Source organism: Erithacus rubecula, assembly GCF_903797595.1.
Source record: "Erithacus rubecula genome assembly, chromosome: 5".
Lineage (NCBI taxonomy): Eukaryota > Metazoa > Chordata > Aves > Passeriformes > Muscicapidae > Erithacus > Erithacus rubecula.
The window spans coordinates 3669021-3687353 of NC_136687.1; the positions used below are offsets into that span (position 1 = coordinate 3669021).

At 42.5% G+C, this 18333-nt stretch overlaps 2 long non-coding RNA genes across 2 annotated transcripts in view; one reads left to right on the top strand and one right to left on the bottom strand.

The window, feature by feature from the left end:
- LOC306802201 overlaps positions 1-18333 on the top strand; it is a 234084-nt gene that overhangs the window by 103797 nt on the left and 111954 nt on the right. The window lies entirely within an intron of this gene.
- On the bottom strand, positions 5766-11895 carry LOC306802664. Its single transcript, XR_013774427.1, has 3 exons — positions 10964-11895; positions 7608-7701; positions 5766-5879 (listed from the first exon to the last, which is right to left on the bottom strand). It is a non-coding gene; the product is annotated as an uncharacterized lncRNA (long non-coding RNA).

The window sequence follows — 18333 nt, forward strand, 5'->3', positions numbered from 1 at the left end:
CTCAGAATCTTCTGTTTGTACCACACCAAAGCATTCAGAATTAAGGTAAAAACATGTACACAATTTAATAAATTTTCATCAGTAGAGTTGTCTGAACAAGGACAAAAGTTCTTTCTTTTTTGACACTGGAATTTGAAAGCTGATATTTTGACATTGCCACCAACTCCAGTAACATTTTAACTTAAATTGGCAAATTAATCCAAAATTGGAGGGATTAAATAATCTAAAAATGAAACAGTTGAAATAATATAGATCACTTTGGTGGCTGCAAATAATAATATTGTAATATTATTGATATTTTCACTTGTTGCAATACCCATTTTTTTCCTTCCTACTGCCAGCATTTATTCCAGTTATAGCAAGATCTTTTCTACATCTCTTCTCACTGTTGCTCATTTTTCAGCATGGTGAATGAGTGAGGAGCAGATTTTTCACCAGGGTCAAGAATTAATTATGACCATTGTTACATCTGAAAATTAGGAAGCTTCATGTGACATCAGAGACTGCCTGCAAGAAAACCAATGAGAAGCAAAAGCATATAAATTAAAAGTTTTCAGGCAAATTAATTAGCATGGTTCCATAAATTATACTAATGTTTGGGCTTTAGCTTTTTAAGGGCATTGTCTTTTACTGCTTTTTTTTAGATAAATGGTCAGTAGATAATTATCTTTATTTGTTATAAAAAGCTCTTTTGTGCTGGAGAAATTGTTCTACTCTAGGATGAATGGGCAATTCAGAATCACATTAATATTCTCACTCTTGTAAAGTTTCAGACTGGGTTAAGGAGGGTATTGGGGTGGAGATTCAGAAGTTTTTTTGAGTGAGAGAAACTAGATAAAATTTCAACCTACAGAAGTATGCCACAAAAATATGACTGATTTGCAATCTGATGCCAGAGCAAAGCACATAACTGCAGTTCCCTGAATTGAAAATACAAGCTGCTTCTCTTTTACTGGGCATTTATGATGTAGAAGGAACCATCAAGGATGCTACAAAATAGAGTCTGGAACATTTAAGTCATATAAGCCACAGACACAACTGCAAGGAAGTGATTTCTCTGGTGTTTTGGAAGATATATTTTATCTTTCATAACATACTGAAATTATAGTTTGTCCTTCCCTTCCCCTTTGGATGTGTTGCTACGTTTTATATTTCCATGGCTGGGACTTTAAAAGAAAAACAAGCAAATCTCTTAAGAAAATAAGATAATTTCATTACTGTTAAATACCTTTCAAGTTTTTCTATGTATTTTATTAAACAGAAACTTTTGCAAAATTATTACAGAACCCTAGTTCTTACAGGTTCACTGTCTTTGTGCAAATTTCATGCAAATTTCATGCAAATTTCTATTCAAAAACATGTATTTCATGATACCAGCTCACCTTTCAGTAAAGAAAAAAGGAAGTGGGATTAACATTTTTATCTTTGATTACTATCACTAGCAAATAATAGACCCAGTTCAGGCACACAGTTAGAGGCAAATTTTGCCCTGGAGAATTTGCCATCTGTTCAGGCAAGTCTGACAAAACATCAGAGGAATGGGGACTGATCTCCTCGTTTTGTTAGAAAAAAACATAAAAAGATAAAAGTTGCTCCCAAAAGAAATGAAGGGCAAAGAAAGAAATGCATTTCCTAAACTGTCCTCCAGTACCAAAATATAAAATATTCTCTCTACCTGTCTTAACATATGAGATGATAATACAGGGAATATTTCTGTTGATCATGATGATGATAATGTTGATGACAACACTTGGTTTTAAAAATACAATTACAAATTTTGACCTCTGGGGTTAAAGGTGGATTGGATGAGAAGAATATGACACTTTGGAACAGATTTTATCTAAAGATGTAAGTCAGTCTCAGCTAAGGAAGGCTGAGCTGACTAAATTTCAAAATGTGAAAGAATTAACAGCAATGGCTATTATATTTTCAAAAATCTAGGACACTGGCTATTGATCAGCAAGCACATACTGCTCCTTAGAAAATGGAAGAAAAAGGAATTCACCAAGTGTAGACCAATTAAGCTGACCTCAAAAATATGTTAGGGATGAAAAACACATTTTCAAGTGAAAAATTAGTGAAAGACACGAAGGTAAAAGGATTATGGGGTAAAATTGAACTTGAATTTATCAAGTTTAGACCAAGCCAAAAAAACTCTGGGTTTTTTTGTCTGTTTTTATTCTTGTAACAGAAATTATATTCTGCAGACAGGCAGTGCTCTGGCTCTCATCTCTTTGGACTTGAGGAAAGCATTTCATGTAATGAGCCACATGGAGAATTTTCACCAAGACAGAGTGAGATGGAATTGCTAAAAAGCTGTCAGGTGCAAAAGATGCCCTTAAATGCATTTGGGAATGGATCATATGACAGGAGGACCTTCCTGGCTGGAAGCACTCTTCAGATGCACTTTTTGAGGATCAGCACTGGGACCAATTTTACTTGATATTTTCATCAGTGACCCTGACACAAAAAAGTAGGAAATTGATCATTCGGTTTGGCAGTAAGTAAGAAAGTGCTGTCAATAAACTGAGGAGAAAAATGTCAGACAGGAAGAAACAGACCTGCTCAACTACTGGGATAATGGAAATTGAAGAAAATGTAGTCAGGAAAGTGCCAAGAAATGTACAACTACTGAGAAAAATTATTGAAGATCCTGAGAGGTTATTAATGGGACATGATAGAAGATGAGAACAGGAAGCTATAAAAACATTGATATAATATTTTTTTCTTTTTTCTTTTTTCTTTTTCTTTTTTTTTTTTTTAACTGTTGAGATAAGGAATTATTCATTCTGCTATGTGTGACTGTGGTGAAGTGCCAATAGGCATACAACACACAGTTCTGGTCAGGTTATTTGTGAAAAAAAGAGGCAGCATAACTGCAACAAAACCAGGAAAAGGATAATTGGGAAAGGAAGATTTACCACAGGGATTTTGAGAATTATGTGCTCCAGCACATAAAATGAAGATGAAGAGAAGACAGGATTGCCCTTTGTAAGTGACCCTACAAAAATCATCTTTCCTCAAGGGAGGGCAGGTAGGAAGAGACACATGAGAAAAAGTTGAAGTAAACTCTAGAATCATAGAATGTTAATGGGTTGGAATGGACCTTAAGGATCATTTAGTCCCAATTTCCCCTCCCAGCTGAAGAGACACTCTCCCCTTGGGCAGGTTGCCCAAGGCCTTATCCAACCTTGCTTTGACTGGGGCACCCACAACCTCCCTGGACAAGCTGTTCCAGTCTGTCACCACCCTCACAGGAGAGATCTTCTTCCAGATATCTAACCTAAATCTCCCCTCTTTCAATTTGTATCCCTTCCTCCTTGTCTTATGACCTAAATGACTGTGAGAAATTTAGAGAGGAGATTAGGAGAGCACTTCCAAGGATGTGAAGTGAGATGATGAGGTGGTTTCTCAGAAGCAGTGGAAGGATTTACACTGTGTCTGTGAGGGAAAGAGGGGGAATCTCTCTCTCTGTGACAGAGAACAGGATAAAGAATCCTACCCTGTGCCTGGGGTAGGACACCAGCAGGGAGGGACAGGGAAAGAAGGGAGCTGTGTCAGTGCAGGACAAGATCCCATTGTGTGTACCAGGGGAGATGCCAGCCCCTACTCCTGCTACAAAAACAGGCTGGGGAGGGAAAGTTGGAAAATGCAAGTGTAGCCTTGAGAAGCCCTGAGCCATCTCTGCTGGCTCTGAACACAGGGAATGCTTACAGGGAATAGCTCTGTGACTCCAGCATCCCATCAGATCCCTGCTCATCCAGCCAGCACCTCCCAGTGCTTACAGCTGTCCAAAACAGGACTTTTTGCACCAAATTCTCAGTTGTTTGGCTGGATTGGGCACATCTCACTCCAGTGAAGAACATGCCAGGCCAGGATTAAACCTTTGGTGATTCCTTCTGAAAACACAGGCACTGGTTTTCCTGAATGAGACCTGGGAACAGGATGTTTAAGTTGAATTCTCTCATAGGAAATCAGCTTATTACTATGGAGAAAATGTTTTTCTCAGAACTATTTTATTGTTTTTTTTAAAAAAAAACAATCACAAGAAAACAGCAATGCCCCAAAATAAAGAGCTCTGTGAAAATGGCTGTGCCAAATGCTTCTCTGACACATTTAACACCTCTCTAATAATGTTTTTTATAATTGTTTCAGAATGAAAATGTGCAGCATAACAACCTGAAAGTGGTTCATGCATATTCATACCTTCCATGTGTTAACTGCTGGGGAATGTTCTCAGATTGCTTCGCTTTATAAATTGTTACTTATTTACCACGCCAGTTGGCGACTCTGGGGTGGCATATGTGAAACAAATATGCAGTTTCTATTACAGCTAGTTGCAATTTTCCAATGAAACACTATTTAAATTAAGAGGAAAAACAACAACAACAAAAAAAAGGAATCACCGTCACCCATTAATCTGGAAGGCAATGCTTTGTGGAATATCATTTGTTCAGGTTATCCAGCAAAACATGGACAGGGTTTTGCAAGAAGCATTTTCCAAATATGCAGCAAGATGCCATGGGTGATTTCTGGGTGCTCCAGAACAGCTCCACCATGGAGCTGATCCCACATGGATCTAATCTGGAAAAATCCCTGCTGTGGACCAAGAAACTGAGTTAGGGAATTCCACATCTTGTCAAAAGTCACTCCTGGCTCCATAGCAGTACCCTCTTGTTTTACTCTCAAACCTCCCAAAATCTGAGCTGCTGGCTCAGCAACCAAGACCATGCAGCTCTGGCTTCCAACCCTGCTCACATAAAACACAATATGCAAAAGTGATAATATATATACACATCATTACAGAAAATAAAGTCTTTCTGGAAAGCCCACAGTCATTTCCTACCTCTAAAAGCAGATCTGGTTGGGAAAACCTTTCTTCTTTTTCATCCATGAATAAAAATATTTCACCTCAGCTTTACCACATTTATTTTGTCCTAAAATAATTAAAAACCATTAAAATTTCCCCAAAGAAGACTCTGAATTTGAAATACAATCATAAAACAAGCTGCTGCAAATGTTTTTAAGAGCCTGAAAATCTGAAATATGAAATCAGAAATATGAATCAGATTCCTTGGTTCCTTCCTTGGCCAGGTGGTGTAGAACTGATTTTATAGCAGGAAAGGCAAATTCTTTCAAGCATCCAAACCCCTTTGAAAGCAATGGGAAAGCTACCACGTTTCTAATAAGGCCCTCTATTAGCAGAGCTGGTTTTTTTATATATGTGTACACAGACACAGACCAAGAGCAAAACTGTGCACAGAATTTAATGGGATGGACTGTGGGGTAGGTGGTGTTTAAAGTGTCTCCTCTGCAGTCTCTAAATGTGCTGTATCTCTTGCTGTGCAGAATATTCAGCACATAAAAAATAAACTTTCTTCCCTTTTTTGTTCAGATGTTTGCAGGTCACCTTTCCACTCGCTGGGAGAACTGAAACTTTCTTTTTTTCTCCAGTCATGTTCCATCTATCACACTGTACATCGAGAGGGGAGGGAGCAGATGTGTCAGACACAGAAAATGAGAGACAGAACAAAGAGAAATAGGCCCCTGAAGGAAAGAATGAGAGAGGTTCTGAAAGCAGAAACAGAAGAAGTGAGAGAGATAAGGGACCCTAAAATAGACATAAATCAACAGAAAATCAAGTCCCTTGAAACAGAAGATAAAAAATCCCCCTAAAGAGAGAAAGGCAGAATGGGACATCTGTCCATCAGAAGGACATACATGTCTACAAGAATTTTAATATCATTCCAGCCACAATATGAAAATTCATCTGTATCATTAATGAACATCTCACTAATCAGCCATTTCAGGTGCGTAACACAGATTGCAGGATGAACAGACTCTGCTCCAGCTCATCAGCCCTATGGTTCTATGCCCACCTGGGAAAAGAGAAACAAATAATCAATATTAGATGCATGAAGACCTACTAAAGAGCTGATTGGAATAACAGGCTTTGGTTGCTAGATAATATTTGATTTACTGTCTGAAAACCATTTTATCACAGCTCTTCAGACATTCTGCAGTCCACTGCAATTTCATCTATGATAGAATGCACGATTTCCCATAAAGTGACAAGGAGCAACTGAATGAATCCAAACTCAGCTGAAAGGATCATCTAAGGCTGCTGGAAGTGTAAAGGGCACAGGGACAATGACAGTGCCCTGAAACATATGCCTTTTTAATTCAGCCAGATATCCAGGATCATCTGGTGTTTAACCACCTGCAGAGCTGAAACTCAAAAGTGGAGTAAATTTTGGGTGACTGCTGTTCCTTTATCCAGAACCCATTCCAGCTGAAGATTGTTACCAAATTGTGACAGGTCCCTGAGATAGGTGAAAGTGCTCCTCCCCCTCCTTTCACCTTGTTTTTTCATCCAGCCTTAACTTTCTCATAGTTATTTTGGAGTCGATTTTTTTTTTTTTTTTTTAGCTTGTTAAATGGCAGATGAGAGAAGAGACCTGAAGGATAAAGGTGTGTCATTAGGCAGGGCTGAGGAACAGCTGAGAGTAAAAACAGCAAACAGATATTTAAAAACAGAAGAAAAACTGGACCTTCATCTTTTGACATGTTTGTTTTAACTCAAGCTTCCTTCTTTGGTAGGTATCTTGTTATATTACAGAATATATTCTTGACAGAGGTTGGGACTTGGAGGCAGAAGCTGCAGAGTTGTTGAAATGATTGGAAGAATGGCTCAAGCACTGGTTGGCTGCATTGACAGGCAGCTCTAAGCAAATGTATAAATTACTAAATGTCAGTTATCAGTACATTGTAAACCAGGGAAATGATGAACAAATTAATCATGAAATTGAAGCCATTTATTTATTTATTTATTTATTTATTTATTTATTTATTTATTTATCAGTACTGGAAAATTCCTGAATGTCCTTGAAAGAATAGAAACTTGCACTTTATATTCTCTCAGATGTTACATGCCAGACTGTGGTAGAGGAAGGAGGAGGGAGAATAAAGGTCACTTTCAATCTGCTTCTTATTCATAACATTCAGCTTGAAGACCTGGCCGACCTGGCTCTGATGGGCTGTTAAATGGATTGGCCTAGGGCAAGAAAATGAAAGTAAGTGTACTCTAAAAGTTTTGGGAACTTGGATCAGGGATTATTCCATCTGTTTAATGGCAGGACAGACACAATGTGGTTGATGAATGGTGGAAGTGCTTTATATCACTGTGGTGTTAATGACATAATGAAGGTCTTTTAAGAGTGTAAATGTGGTGTTCTATAAATCTGCTCTATACATTTTCCTTCATTTATCAATTATTAAGGGGATTTTCGCCTTCTGTTCTAGAAATTGCTGCAGAGTTACTGCATTGATTTGGGAGGGCTTTTAGCTGCTTTGATGTCTATTATATTTTACCACATTGGTGAGCAGGGTTTATTTCATCACATATTCTGTTTAAAAGGTTTCAATATTGATAAAATCTGGGCAGAAAGGTATGTAATAAATTTTCTTATTTTAATAGGATTATTTCAGAGAACAAAGTGTGAAAAAAAGACTTGTACTAGACTTATACTTGATAATCAGTTTAACCCTTTTGAGGGTGTAACTCCTTGCAATCTGTTTAACAGACAAGAGTGAGAGAAGACACTTACCCCCACATCCTTCAAAAAAGTTTTGTGCTTGTTCCATCTTTCGGCTGCTAAAAGTAATTTGTTGAGAATCTTAATCCTTTGCAATTAATCCTTCCTAAAATAAAAATAAAGTAACAGAGATGGGTGATTTCCTAATCACTGAAGAGTTTTTCTTTTTCTTCATCTTGCCTTTTAATTTCCACCTTCATTTATACAATATTTCATTTTTTTCCTTGCTTCTTTCAGCATTTCCTAGGCAATACTTAATAACAGACGATGCACCAGTCTGAAATGTGCTATAAAGTAAAGATTATATTTGGAGGTTAAAACATGATATGAAAAATGCTGGTAATACTTTTTATAGGCAGACCAAAAGAATGTACAGCAAGCACGTTTAGATGAGTAGTTTAGATTTTGTTGAGTGCTCAACAAAAGTCTGCTCCAACTTAATAACACACAATCAATGCTTTAAAACAGTTTTGTTTTTTTCACAGTCTTTCAGAAGTACCTATTGCTGTGTACATGCAAAACAAATAGTGCAGAAAAAAAATGGAAGCAAGTAATCCTTACAAAAACCATTCTGTTTTAGTCTAGTTTTCTAGTGGAGCAAAGGCTGAGTTCAGTTCCCAGTTCTGACATTTTCTATAATGCCCCTTTTTAAGCCAAAATTCAGCAGCTGTATTTATGATTGAAAAATCAGAGTGTGGGTCAGGCACTGTAATCACACAGCTGAGCTAATGGTTTTGCTGCATAAAAAGGGTTGTGGGCAAACTATTAAAGAGTCACTATGGGTTTGGAATAAGAAGTCAGATGAGATCATTCAAATCAAATCATAGCAAAAAATCCCTTATGAACTAATTCAGAACTTTCCAGGCTTCAAATGTTTTCCTGTAGTTCATTTCTTTATTGAGCTCTTGAAGCTTTCACATCTCAATCAAATAGAAGCCATCTGATTTTCTCATTTCAGTCTCTTTGAGACCACTGTCAGGAAATCCCATGGCAAACAGGATTCAGGCCCCAAAATGGAGATACCACCATGATGGAAAAGTTATTTTTATAATATTACCAACAGACTGGCAGGAAGACAAACTGCAATACAGACAGAAGTTCCAATGTGATTTTCAGTTGGCATTTGCCATCGGGTTCATATGCTTTGGGTGAGTTTGATACAAACTATTCCATTTTTCAATGATTATCTGAAATGAGCCTGGAAATCTCTTGTTCCCTGTTGCTAATTGAGATGGCACAAGACCAATCATCCAGTCCTTGTGTCTAGAGCAATTCTGTACACAGGCCACAGCAGTGTGAGCCTCCATTAAATGTGTCCTGATTTGCTGATTTACCTCACTGATTTGGAAACCCAAAAATGGCACTACTGAGACTGAAAGCTTTCAAAGGGCTTAAGTGAACCAGCAAATCTGTTGCCCAGAGACATTTCATTCCTGCCCTGTTTATCACAGGTAAACACATCCTGCAGCACAAGAGGAGAAAGTCAATAAATCACTTGGAAAATCTCCGAGTGGGGTGTGTAACACAGCTCCCTCTTTACAAACACCAATGGGTACAACATTCATTTTGTCCAATCCCCCAATTTATTAATTGTTTTCTTAGTGAATACACTGGTGGCAATCCCATGTACAAATGCTGAAAGGTGGAAAAAAAGGTGACACATGAGAAGTGCCTAAGGAATCACTTTGCACAGTGAATGATTTATGAAAGGTGTGTCCTCTTGATTCTCAGGTGGGGTGAGAATCCTGGATTACACTTTCTGTGCTCCAACATAGATAAATAAGATACCTTGGTAAGGCTCTATCTACAGAAGGATGAGAGGATTTACTGTTCTGGGACAAGCAATTGAACTTGATTTTTCTCCCAAGGTTTTCCTGATAAACATTCAACCTTTATTATAAAGCCATAATTTTCCTTCAAACCCTTTTTCTAGGCTTTCCGGATTGAAAAGTCCAAAAACTACTGGATTATTCGACTCTTTAGAATATAGATTGTAATTATAAAAGACTCAGGTGTAAGAGGGTGAACATGGAAATTTTGGCTCATAGTATCAAGAAGATACTATGGGTAGGACAGAACATAAAGAGGTGACTGAGATAACCAAATGTCACTGTATAGAGAATAGTTTTTACAGAAACTTCCTGTAGTTACTATACTATAAGGTGATTGTGCAGCAAACATTAAAAAAAGTACTCCAGCTAAATAAAAATAAACAAAAAACAAGAACATGTGGTATCTTCTCAGTGAACCCAGATACCTACTGGGAGAAGCCAAGTGGAGTCATTAGAATTATTTGTTCATCATTATTACTTATAAGGAGGCTCATCATTGTGTCTGTATATTTAGGCCCTGTGGTTTTAGTGCTTGAAAACAGCTGCAAGATTCAGCTGAGTTTTGCAGCAGACCCTGAAAAAATCAGCCCCTGGCAGTAGAACTAGCTGTTTCTAAGAGAAGTTCAAAGAAGCAGTCATTAAGGAAAATGTCAGTTCTAAATTTATTTTCCCTGCTTCTCTCCTCTTTGTCATCTGCTATGAATTGGTCCCCAATGGCTTTGCCATTTTAATTTCATCTGGACACAGATGTGATCATCTTGGAACAAGTCTTTCAGAGCACTGCCTTGGCAAGAACTTCTGCCCATTCAGGACCAGGGAAGAAAAACTGTAATTCCATGATTTATGTGGTTTTCTATCAAGATGAGTGTTTTCTTTATAAAAAGATTTGCAGCACATTCAGTCAAGTATGATGACTTATAAACATCTGAGTAGGTTGCTGGTGTGGGAGAAACACTGGAATCCACAAATATCAGGAGGAAGAAGTCACGACCTGAGTTTAGATTGGGCTCAAGGTATCTCAGTTCATGCTCTTTAATTGCATGGACTTCTAGTTAATGATACCCAAACTAATTAAATTTATTCCTCTATTTATTCAGGCCTCTGAACAAATACAGACATATATTTACATGTCTTTATATTAATAAGTATTGATCAACACATTTGAATGTTGTATCTAAATTTGTTTATCCAAGCACTTCAGAAAATTAGCTCATCAGGGCTCATCTGTCCTGTACTGAGAAATATTTTCTTCAATTCTCAAGGAGCCTTGAACAACAATCTAGATCAGCAAAACCTCAAGAGCCCCTTTGTTTTGAGATGTTCCCACCTGAAGGTTCATTCAAATGTTCTCAGTGTTTAAGATTTACTACGTTAAAAATGCAGATTAGATCTAAGCATGCCTTAATTTAGATCTCTTCCATTCCTGCTTATAATTTGCATTTTAGAGAAAGGCAACAAAATAAGACATAGAGCAATCATAACAAATAACTACATGTCTAATTTTAGGTGACACTAATCTCAATTTTAGTAATATACCTTCTGATTTTGCTGTGATTTACATAGTGTCAATCATCAGGCTGGCTATTGATCCATCACATCCATAAAGATGTTGCAGATTCATTTCTTACTCACAGGATGAAGTTCCTGAGGGACTCACCTCAGATGTGTTTTGCCAAATGAACAGACAAAATAAGTCACTGAGCAGAACAGGACTGAGTTAAAATCCAGAAGTTTCAGGTGTTTGTTTCAGGCTACTGTAAGGATTGCTGCTTCCCACCAAGCTGAGCTTCCTCACACAACTAGAAGAGTTTAATACAGGGTTCAGGGCTTGCATCTTAATATTTTGCAGTCCTCCTAGTAAGGCTGAATATCGAAGTTCCTGTTTCAGAACAGTAACAGTTTGATGGGAACAGTCTGTTAAGATGCAAAAATGATTTGCAAATGTTGTCCTCTGCTCCTCATGCATTTCCAAAGCAACAAGCTGAAAAGGGCTGATAATCATGAAACCACATTAAATGTTCTATGAGATAAGTCAAATATCTTTCAAAAATTCTAATAAATTCTTTTCATAATTTATTAGCATATTCTACCCTGTGGATCTCATTTTTACCTATTAGAGAACTTGTCTAAGATCAGACAAAAGAACTTTTCTGTTCTACTGGCATGCTGAGTGGAATTCATTATTAAACACTCTCCTAGGTTAATCTGATTCAGGAAAAAAATAAAGATGTAAGAGATACTTTTATAAAGATAACTGAAATTAAATAAGTGGAAGAAGAAGCCTACTGGAAGAAAACAGAAGCTTATGAATTTTTATTTTCTTTTTCCCCAAAATTTTTCCTTTGAGGGCAGTGTAGAATTGGTTGATTAAAGTGTCCAGTTGTCAGACTTGAACTATGTAGCATGCAATGCCAGAGTTCTTCATTTTACTTAAGAAAATCAAAAAGTTGAATGGAGCTCATTTCAAAAAAGACCTTTGCATCACTCTAGCCCTTAAGGTTAAGAACATCATTCTAGATCCTGAAATTGTTCAGGCACACAATAAGAGCCCCAGAAATCCTTCCTAGAACCACCTGCACCTCCTACCAGAGTTGAGTAAATCCAAATCCGACTTCTGTATGAATCCAAATGCATCTATAGAATCCATTGAAATAACTGACCCAACCACAGCAAAGGTCAAAGTTTTAGAGATGTGGTCAGAGAGAGATTACATGTGATGTTTCTTTAGGTAGGGAAACCATCAGTGCAAAGGCCACAGCTCTGTCCATTGGGTTGGGATCATGGACTGGGTGTTTACCTGGTGCCCAGGGTCTGTCAGTCCATCCCAGGGTCTGTCAGTCCATCCCAAGGTCAGTCAGTGCCAGGACCACCCTTGGGGCTGGGACAGAGGGTCTCAGGGCTCCTTGGGGGTGTCAGGTGCCCAGAGAGGTTTGGGGATTGGGTGCCCAGGGTTTTATGGCACACTGTTCATGGCAGGGATGGGCTCTGCTCAGGTGTCTCCTGTCCTTCCATGGAGCACAGCCCAGCCAGGGCATCACCATCAGGGTGCCTTGGGCTGCCCCCTTTGTCAGGAGAGCCCCAGGAGCTCCTGGCAGTGGTGCTGCACTGGGGGTGATGATGCTGAGAGCTCCCTGAGAGGGATGCGGTGGGCTCTGGGCTTGTCAGCCTGGTGATGAAGCTCTGGTGGCTGTGACCTCACAGAGGATGGCACAGGGGATCTGGGTTTGTCAGCCTGGTGATGCTCTGGTGGCTGTGACCTCACAGAGGATGGCACAGGGGGTCTGGGTTTGTCAGCCTGGTGATGCTCTGGTGGCTGTGACCTCACAGAGGATGGCACAGGGGGTCTGTCCCAAGGACAGCACCAGGCAGCCCCACTGCAGCTGCACTTGGTGATCGGTGTGCAGGGGAAGGCTGGGGTGAGTGGGGCTCTGGACAGATGTCAGGGGGATTTCTAACCCAGGTGAGGGCTCAGCCCTTCAGAGCAGGGTGAGGTTCTGTCCCTGGGGCTGGGGACAGGGGGAGCTGGGGCTCTGTGCTGGCTCTTGGGCCTGTCCCTGCTTTGCCAAGAGACCCTGGAACCTCCTGCAGTGGGTTTGGATGTGTGCAGAGATGCCCAGACCCCTCTGAGCAGCGGGTAGGGCTGAAGTCTGGGGCTTTGTCAGCTCTGGTGACATTACAGAGAACAGGTGACAGTGGAGCCATCCCAGGGACAGCACCAGGCAACCCCTGCAGCTGGCCTGGGCAGCTGGTGAGGGCACAGGCACAGGGAGGGCTGGATGGAGCAGGACAGATGCCCAGGGGTGTTTCTAACCCTGAGTGAGGGCTGGGCCCCTCAGGGCAGGGCAGGTGCCACTCTGGGCTGGGGGACAGAAGGGCTCAGGGCTCCCAGTGGTGTCAGAGAGGTTTTGGGGATGTGCCAGGTGCCCCTGGCTCCATGGAATGCTCCAGCATGGCAGGGATGGGGCTCAGGAGGCTGCCCAGGTGTCTCTTGCACTTGGATGGCTCAGCCCAGCCAGGGGATGGCACCAGGGTGGCTTGGGCAGGACAGGCCCTGTGCTGTCTGCAGCCAGGGACTGCAGGCCCTTCACCTGCCCACCAGAGCTGCTCATCCCAGAAAGGACAAACCTTTCTGCCCCTCCTGCAGGCCATGGCTGCAGCAACCACGTTCCTGGTGCTGGTGCTGGCCCAGCTGCTGAAGCAGACACAGGACCTGCGGGCTGATGCGGCCGCAGTGCAGCGCCCTGAGCATCTGCTGTACCACGGGGTGAAGAAGCTGCTGCAGGACATCAGGTGGATCAGGTCCCCACAAGAAGCCCCACTCCTCTCTGGCTGGCAGCTCTGTCTCTTCTGGGCCGCTGCAGCACTCATGGTCCTGGAGATCTGCTGGCTGGCCTGGCAAATGAAGTCCACACTTTGCACCTGCCACGAGCAGGACAGCTCTGGCAGCGAGGAGGAGGAGGAGGATGAAGAGAAGGAGCTCAAGGAACACTCCAGAGTCAGGCTGTTCTCTGTGCCCACGCTGCTGCCCGTGCAGGGCCTGTCTGCCATGTGCAGGGATGTGAAGAAGATGACTCTGGACGTGCTCCGTGTGTGCCGAGCGCTCTCCAGGAACACGCTCATGCCCGAGCTGCACCCGGCCGCCGGCAGGAACAGCATCCACGAGTCCTGGAGCATCTCTGAGGACCGAGTCGTGTACCAGCTGCTGGTGCTGCTGCAGCCGCCCCCCAGGCACTCCTTCAGGCTGGAGCAGTTCTGTGGGACGCACCTGCCAGAGAGGAGCTCCGGCGTCCGAGTGGTGCTGGAGTGCCCCTGCCCCAGGGCCACGGGGGCCGCGCCGTGCTTGGCGCACCCCGCGCAGAGCGAGGACACAGCCCAGCCCTCGCCCCTGCTGCAGACCCTGTGCACGGGCTCCTACCTGGACGTGGAGGAAACGGCCTGCTGGGTGCAGAACTTGGTGCAGACAGCCTGGGAGCACCTGCCCCAGTGGCAGCGCTGGCAGCTGACGGTGCTGCCCAGCTCCTGCTCCTGCCGCCTGCTGCTCAGCGGCCCCTCCGAGCTGCAGCTCTGTGCTGTGCTGCTGTTTGCCGTGGAGCAGGGCAGCCCGGGCACCTTCCTGGTCCTGCAGTGACAGTGGCCAGAGCCCCCAGGGCTGCTCTGGGCTGGGGCAGTGGGGAACTGGGAGTAGGCACAGACAGAGAGCTGACCTCAACTGCCCAAAGGGATCTGCTGGACAATGGAACACTGAGCTCAGAACATTAACAGACAGGAGAAGGAAGAGGAATGGGACACATTTGGAGCAAAGGCATTTATCTTCCCAAGTCACCACCACAGGTGATGAAGCCCATCTTTCCTGGAGGTTGGTGAACACCTGCCAGCCCAGGTGAAGACATCTGAACATCTCAGAATCACAGAGTCAATCAAGTTGGAAAAGACCTCTGAGGTCCTTGAGTCCATCCTATGGTCCAACACCACCATGGCACTGTCATGTCCAGTCTTTCTTTAATACCTCCAGGGAGAGTGTTAAGTACCTCAGCCTTTTCCTCACCTTTGGTGACTGCATTTCATCCTGGGTCCAGTAAAGAATGGATGTTTTCCTTGGCCCTCCTATTGCCATCAATAAACTCATAAAACAACTTTATATAATCCTTGACAAATTGGCCAAATAAGTTCTGAGCTTTTGCCTCTCCAATTTCCTTTCTCCATGACCTAACAACCTCCATGAACACTTCCTGAGCTGCCTGCCCCCTTTTTCCTGAGGTGGTTCCGCTGGTGGGCTCACCAGCTATGCCAGAAAGTGAAGTTCTCATCCACACACTCCAGGGCTGCCCCTGCTGTGTTGAGTTTCCAGCAGACATCTGGCAGGTCCCTCCTTCTTCCTTCTTTCCCCCTCTTTATGAACAGATCCTGATGGGATATGGTACAGAATATCCCTTGGGGATGTCTCTGGGGTGCCCCAACCCCAGCCTTGGGGTCAGCTCTGCTGTCTGTGTCTACTCCCAAACACCCAAGAACCCTCTTGTGGTTCCAGCCCCAGCCAGAAATTAAGCACCATGCAGCCACTTGCTCAACACCCTTCTCCTCCCCTCTATCCTGGTGGAGTGGGGAGGAGAATCAAAAGTAAAACTTGCAGGTTTAGAGAATTTTCAAAACTCATCATTTAGAGAAGTATAGTAACTGAAAACGGAGTAAAATACTGGAATGATGTAAATTATAATAGTATTGATAATACAACTGAAAAGAGAAGAAACCCCAAATGTGATGCACAATACAAGTGCTCACTACCTACTGATCAACAGTGCCAGAGCTGCCTTTCTGAACCCAGATCAGGCCCTGTTCCAGATAATTCCCCCAGTTTATATATTGGGCATGCCAGTCTATGGTGTGCAATATTCCTTTGACCAGTTGGAGTAACCTGTCCTGGCTGTGCTTCCCTGCCATTTTGTTTATTTGCATTCTTATTGGTAGAGAATAAGACCAAAGAAAAATCCCAAAAAAACCAATCCCCCATCAAAAAAACCTTAAACTATCAAACAAATAATCCACAAAAAAAACCCCACCAAAAAAATCTCCCGACAAAACATCATTATTGCCATTCTGAATCCAAAACACAGCACTGTACCAGCTACTGAGAAGAAATTAACTCTACTTGAGCTAAAACCAATGCACTGAGCAACAGGTTTTGATTTTTTTTCTATGGTACAAAGAAAAATTCAGGCACCAAAGCCTGCTGGCTAGTTCTAGTAACAGTACAAAAGGTCATTTTTCCAAATGGCTAAACTGCACCCCCAAGCTTTCAGGATTATGTGCTGTGTCATTATTAAGAAAACTCTCATTGCATTAAGAAGCAGTCATTGCTTTTAAAAAGATGGAGACATTCTTTCATTAGAACAAAACAAACCCAAGAAAGTCTTATCACAAAGCAGCATGAATAACAGGTGAAAATAAAGTTTGCAGTTAAAACTGACATTTCTCTGACTTCTGTTTCCACCAGCATCCATCTCACTGAGGTCTGACAGGTGTTTGCATGGTTGCCAAGCCCTTGGGTTAATTCAGTGCATGAAGAACAGTGAGATTAAATTATTTCTGTAAGTGAAATTCTGAAAAATTAATTGGAAAGTTGAATCATTAAATTGTTAAGAACTCTTCCCTGTCCAGGACCTCCCAGGCTCCCTGACCATCCAGAGCCACCGTGGCATTCACACCCACAGTATCTACAGCAGCAGCAGGCAGCTGCAGCCTGGCTGGCTCCCTGCACACACCCCACATCCACAATTCAGGTTTCCTCAGCAGCTCGACCCCAGGCTTCTCACAGCAGAGTCACAAGGGCAGATTCAACAAATTTTTTGATCTGGGTGCAATAACAAAACAATTTGAGCTGGTTGCCTCCAGGGAGGGACCCTGAACTAAGGAAGCACTGGGCTTTTCTACCCTCTCAGACATGGCATGGGGAAAGCCTGGAGCCCTCAGGTGCCTTTCCTGGGCCACAGGTCCCTGTGCCCTTGTCATGCCAAGGGCCAGCAGTCCATGAGCCCTTGCCTGGGTCTCTGCCACCCAGAGCTCAGCCTGCAGCTGGAACTGCAGCTGCACCCTGAGCTGCCTGCACTGAATGTGCTCTGCAGCAGAATCACAGGCTGGTTTGGGTTGGAAGGTCCTTAAAGGTCATCTCATTCCAAATTTATTGCCATGGGCATGGACACTTTCTGCTAGACTCAGTTTTCTCAGAGTCCCACCCAGTTTGGCCTTGAACACTTGCACATATGGAGCATTCACAGCTGCCTGGGCAACCTGTGCCAGGCCTCAGTATAGAATTTTTTTCTAATATCCAATCGAAATCTGCTCTCTTTCAATTTGAACCCATTCCCCTTTATCCTGTCACTACAGGCTCTAGTAAATACTCTTTCCCCATCTTTCCTGTAAGTGCCCTTCAGAACACACTCCTGGACCAACCAGACACCTTCTGCACATTGTGACTCTCTTTCCACTTGCCCTGCTCTTCTCTTCCTCATCCCTAACTAACCTCAGCCCTCCCCTACTCCTAGCCACATAATTTTATCTTTCAACCATTTGTTCTGCCTCTAGCACCTGCCAGACCTTTTACTGAAGTAATGTAACTCACTGAAAAGGCAGAAAAATATCCAGTATTTTCACTTGTATGCCTCCCTTTCACTGAGGTATATTACCTCAGAAAAGTCTCTTCACAACATACAGGCTGAGCAGTGGGAGAGCAGATGAGGGGGGACAGCAAAGATGAGAGTGTGCAGGAAGAAATTGCCTTCTGGAAAAGAAAGGAGAGGTTATTAATTTGTCTCACCATGTCTGGGGAAGCCATGTCCTTAGACTCAATTTGTTCTTGACAATACAAGGAAGGCAGCAGCAGTGCAGAGCCAGGAACAGGGGAGGGGAGAACAGACTGACTCTCCATGCTGGTGTTTAATTTGGAAAACACCACTCTCAGAGGTAGGAAATGGATGGGCAGAGTGAAACATCTCTCATTTGTCATATCAAAGTTTGCTGTACAGTCTTTCTTCTTGCCCAAACTTCACAACAGTCTATGAACATGCTGTCACTCTTTTTTTGGTTGACTTCTTGACTGAACTTTGGCACAAATACCCCAGGAACTTCTTGCTTATAGCCAAGCAAGACTAATGACAACATTTTCCTGCTTAATTCCACCTACAGATGCAGGCTTCAGTCTATACATTTGATTTTAGCCCTGTCCTAGACAGTGAGCCCATTTACACCCCCCAAGCTAAATCTCCCCAGCAATCAGATGTTCAGCAGCTCTGTATGGGTCCCCAGTGGATTTTTATGTGTCACCTTGGCAGTTGGCATATTGTCTCAATCCAGATATCAGACTCAAATTTCTCTGGGATCCAGTTTCCAGAGGAACAGAGACCCACAATTAG